At 35.3% G+C, this 5441-nt stretch overlaps 1 non-coding gene across 1 annotated transcript; it reads right to left on the bottom strand.

Annotated features, from left to right (window-relative positions):
- Positions 1 to 3287: 3287 nt before the first annotated feature.
- Positions 3288 to 3395, bottom strand: LOC130959206 (small nucleolar RNA R71). Its single transcript, XR_009078301.1, has one exon. It is a non-coding gene; the product is annotated as a small nucleolar RNA R71 (small nucleolar RNA).
- Between the last annotated feature and the right edge of the window lie 2046 nt (positions 3396 to 5441).

Below are 5441 nucleotides of genomic sequence, written 5' to 3'. Positions count from 1 at the left end.
AAAAACACGTTACAACTTGGCGTTTAACCCCAAAAGAAGCCTCTGCACGTGTAAAGCTCAAGCTCAGCCTAAGCACACACCAAAGTGGGCCCCGGAAGTGGATTTCTGCACATAGACTTATTTTTGTAAACCCTAGTAGCTAGTGTAGTATAAATAGGACATTTTACTATTGTATTAGACATCTTTGGTCTCAGTTTTAATCTATTGTTCATCTTATGAGACTATTGATCACGTTTTGGAGGCTGGCCATTCGGCAATGCCAGGACCATCACTTATGTATTTTCAACGGTGGAGTTTCTACACACCATAGATTAAGGTGTGGAGCTCTGCTGAACCTCGAGAATTAATACAATTACTATTCTTCTTCTATTCAATTTAAGCTTATTCTTATTCTAAGATATTTGCTGCACTTCAACCAGATGGATGTGATGATCCGTGACACTCATCATCATCCGTCCTTATGAACGCGTGCCTGACAACCACTCCCGTTCTACCTTAGATCGAGCACGTATCTCTTGGATTCCTTAATCAGAATCTTCGTGGTATAAGCTAGAATTATTTGCGGCCATTCTTGAGAATCGGGAAAGTCTAAACCTTGTCTGTGGTATTTCGAGTAGGATTCAGGGATTGAATGACTGTGACGAGCTTCAAACTCGCGATTGTTGGGCGTAGTGACATACGCAAAAGAATCACTGGATTCTATTCCGACATGATCAAGAATCGACAAATGATTAGTCGTGCTGTGACAGAGCATTTGGACCATTTTCACTGAGAGGATGGGAAGTAGCCATTGACAACGGTGATGTCCTACATACAGCTTGCCATGGAAAGGAGTAAGAATGATTGGATGAAAGTAGTAGGAAACCAGATATTCAAAAGGGATAAAGCATCTCCATACACTTATCTGAAATTCCTACCAATGATTTACATAAGTATCTCTATCTTTATTTTACGTTTTATTTATATTTTTAATTATCAAACTCTATAACCATTTATTATCCGCCTAACTGAGATTTACAAGATGACCATAGCTTGCTTCATACTAACAATCTCCGTGGGATCGACCCTTACTCACGTAAGGTATTACTTGGACGACCCAGTGCACTTGCTGGTTAGTTGTGCGAAGTTGTGACAAAGTGTGATTCACGTTTGAGAGCACCAAATCTTTGGCACCATTGTTGATGATCACAATTTCGTGCACCAAGTTTTTGGCGCCGTTGTCGGGGATTGTTCGAGTTTGGACAACTGACGGTTCATCTTGTTGCTCAGATTAGGTAATTTTCTTCTTATTTTGTTTTCCAAAAAGTTTTCAAAAAAATTTTTCAAAAATTTTTTCTTTGTTTTCGTTTTTCAAAAAAATAATTTTTGAAAAAAATACAAAAAAATTATAAAATCATAAAATCAAAAAATAATTTTGTGTTTCTTGTTTGAGTCTAAAGTCAATTTTTAAGTTTGGTGTCAATTGCATATTTTTATTCTTCAAAAAAAATTTCGAAAAAATTCATGCATGTGTTCTTCATGATCTTCAAGTTGTTCTTGGGAAGTCTTCTTGTTTGATCTTCATATTTTCTTATTTTGTGTCTTTTGTTATTTTTCATATGCATTTTTGCATTCATAGTGTCTAAGCATTGAAAATTTATAAGTTTGGTGTCTTGCATATTTTTCTTTTCTTGAAAATTTTTCAAAAATAAGTCTTGATGTTCATCTTGATCTTCAAAGTCTTCTTGGTGTTCATCTTGACATTCATAGTGTTCTTGCATGCATCATGTGTTTTGATTCATAATTTTCATCTTGTGAGTCATTTTTTGTGTTTTTCTCTCTCATCATTAAAAATTCAAAAAAATCAAAAAATATCTTTTCCTTATTTCTCTCATAAAATTCGAAATCTTTGGGTTGACTTAGTAAAAAATTTTTAAAATTATTTGTTTCTTGTTAGTCAAGTCAAGATTTCAATTTTAAAAATCTTATCTTTTCAAAATCTTTTTCAAAAAATCAAATCTTTTTCATTTTTCTTATTATTTTTCAAATTTTTTTTTCAAAAAGTGATTTCAAAATCTTTTTCTTAATTTCATTTCAAAATTTCGAAAACTTTACTAACAATTAATGTGATTGATTCAAAAATTTGAACTTTGTTACTTTCTTGTTAAGAAAGGTTCAATCTTTAAATTCTAGAATCATATCTTTTAGTTTCTTGTTAGTCAAGTAATCAATTTTAATTTTAAAAATCAAATCTTTTTCAAAATAAATTTCAGTCATATCTTTTTAACCATATCTTTCTCAAATCATATCCCTTTAAAAATCTTTTCTAACTTCTTATTTTTTCAAAATTGATTTTCAAATCTTTTTCAACTAACTAATTGACTTTTTGTTTGTTTCCTATCTTTTTCAAAACCACCTAACTACTTTTCTCTCTCTAATTTTTGAAAATTCCTTCCTCTTTTTCAAAATTCTTTTAATTAACTAATTGTTTCAAATTTTAATTTTAATTTTATTTCTTCTCTTAATTTTCGAAAATCACTAACTATTTTTCAAAACAATTTTCGAAAATTCTTTCCTCTCATCTCTTTCTATTTATTTATTCATTTACTAACACTTTTCTTCATCTTAAAATTCGAACCCTCTCTTATCTTCTGCGTTCGAATTTTTCTCCTTCTTCTTCTATTCTTTTCTTCTTCTACTCAAAATAAAAGAATCTCTATACTATGACATAGAGAATTCCTCTTCTTTTCTGTTCTCTTCTTTTTCATATGAGCAGGAGCAAAGACAAGGACATTCTTGTTGAAGCGAATCCTGAACCTGAAATGACTCTGATGAAGAAACTAAGAGAAGCTGAAGCACAACAAATCAGAGAAAACCTTACAGAGAATCTCAAAAAAGAAGAAGACATGGCCGAACCCAATGACAATGGTGGAGGCGCAAGAAAGATGCTTGGTGATTATACTACACCTACTTCCAATTTTTATGGAAGAAGCATCTCAATCCCTGCCATTGGAGCAAACAATTTTGAGCTGAAGCCTCAACTAGTTGCTCTAATGCAACAGAACTGCAAGTTTCATGGACTTCCATCAGAAGATCCCTATCAGTTTTTGACTGAATTCTTGTAGATCTGTGATACTATTATGACTAATGGAGTAGATCCTGAAGTCTACAGGCTCATGTTTTTCCCTTTTGCTGTAAGAGACAAGGCTAGAACATAGTTGAACTGACAACCTAAAGATAGCCTGGACTCTTGGGATAAGCTGGTCACGGCCTTCTTGGCCAAGTTCTTTCCTCCTCAAAAGCTGAGCAAGCTTAGAGTGGATGTTCAGACCTTCAAGCAAAAAGATTGTGAATCCCTCTATGAAGCTTGGGAAAGATACAAGTAGTTGACCAAAAAGTGTCATTCTGATATGCTTTCAGAGTGGACCATTTTGGATATATTCTATGATGGTCTATCTGAGTTCTCTAAGATGTCACTGGACCATTCTGCAGGTGGATCCATTTACCTAAAGAAAATGCCTACAGAAGCTCAAGAACTCATTGACATGGTTACAAATAACCAGTTCATGTACACTTCTGAGAGGAATCCTGTGAGTAATCGGACGCCTCAAAAAAGGAGAGTTCTTGAAATTGATGCTCTGAATGCCATATTGGCTCAGAACAAAATGTTGACTCAGCAAGTCAACATGATTTCTCAGAGTCTGAATGGATGGAAAAATGCATCCAACAGTACTAAAGAGGCATCTTCTGAAGAAGAAGCTTATGATCCTGAGAACCCTGCAATGGCATAGGTGAATTACATGGGTGAACCTTATGGAAACACTTATAATTCCTTATGGAGAAATCATCCAAATTTCTCATGGAAGGATCAACAAAAGCCCCAACAAGGCTTTAATAATGGTGGAAGAAACAGGTTTAGAAATAGCATGCCTTTTTCATCATCTTCTCAACAACAGATAAAGAATTCTGAGCAGAGCCCCTCTAGCTTAGCAAATATAGTCTCTGATCTATCTAACGCCACTTTAAGTTTCATGAGTGAAACAAGGTCATCCATTAGAAATTTGGAGGCACAAGTGGGTCAGCTGAGTAAGAAAATAACTGAAACTCATCCTAGTACTCTCCCAAGCAATACAGATGAGAATCCAAAAAGAGAGTGTAAGGCCATTGATATAATCAATATGGCCGAATGCACAAAGGAGGAGAAGGACGTGAATCCCAATGAGGAAGACTTCCTGGGACTTCCTCTGAACAAAAAGGAGTTCAAAACTGAGGAACCTAAGGAATCTAAGGCTCACCTAGAGACCATAGAGATTCTATTGAACCTTGATGCCAAGGCATCTAAGGCTAGTTTAACTAGCATTTTTCTGTTAGTTTTAGTTGTTTTATGCATTTTCTTGAGCTTAAAGTAACCAAGAATGGTTAAATGAACAACAAAGCAATGAACCATCCAAAACATTATGATTTTGATGCAAATTCCATGAGTTTTTAGTGATATTACTTGAATGCTATGAATGGATGAATTCTCATGAAATTTTGCAAGACTTTGATGCAATTGTTTGGATGATTTCAGGGAAGAGAGGCTAGGCAAGGAAGCAACAAAATCAATAAAGGAAGCTTGAAATTCAAATGGGACGTTTAAGCTCCAGTTTAAGCCTAAACTGGAGCTTAAACGCCAAAATCATGAGAAGAAGAGGAAATGCTGTAACTGGCGTTTAACCTCCAGTTTGACCTTAAACTGGAAGTTAAACGCCAGAATGAGAAAGGGCACTAAGAAGCATTCCACGTTTAACCTCCAGTTTAACCTTAAACTGGAGGTTAAACACCAGAATGATGATTTGAACCAAGGGAGCATTCCACGTTTAACCTCTAGTTTAACCTTAAACTAGAGGTTAAACGTGTTCGACACTTTTCCTTCTCACCAAGAAGCATTCCACGTTTAACCTCCAGTTTAACCTTAAACTGGAGGTTAAACGCCAGAAGCAAGAGAGGCACCAGGAGCATTCCACGTTTAACCTCCAGTTTGACCTCAAACTGGAGGTTAAACGTGTTCGACCATTTCCTTCCTCCAGGGTGTTTTCTTCATTCCACGTTTAACCTCCAGTTTGACCTCAAACTGGAGGTTAAACGTGTTCGATCCAAATTGCCTCCAGGGGTTGCTTTCTTCATTTCCAAGTTTAACCTCCAGTTTGACCTCAAACTGGAGGTTAAACGTGTTCGACTATGTACACTCCTGGGTTGCTTTCTTCCAATTCCACGTTTAAGTTTTAGTTTGACCTTAAACTGAAACTTAAACTTCAACTTAAACACCACCATTTGAAAAGGTTTCTGGGCCAAATATATTGAAGTTTAAGTTAGCAATTGAGCACAAATACTAACTTAAACGTATTATGGTGTGAAACCCAAGTGAATATCATGGTTTATGAGATTGGGCCTGAAGAATTGATGAGTCTGGAACTTCAAAT

The sequence above is a fragment of the Arachis stenosperma genome, chromosome 10 (genome assembly GCF_014773155.1).
Source record: "Arachis stenosperma cultivar V10309 chromosome 10, arast.V10309.gnm1.PFL2, whole genome shotgun sequence".
Taxonomy (NCBI): Eukaryota; Viridiplantae; Streptophyta; class Magnoliopsida; order Fabales; family Fabaceae; genus Arachis; species Arachis stenosperma.
The sequence above is the reverse complement of the archived record's forward strand: the minus strand, read 5'-3'. Positions and strand labels throughout refer to the sequence as shown.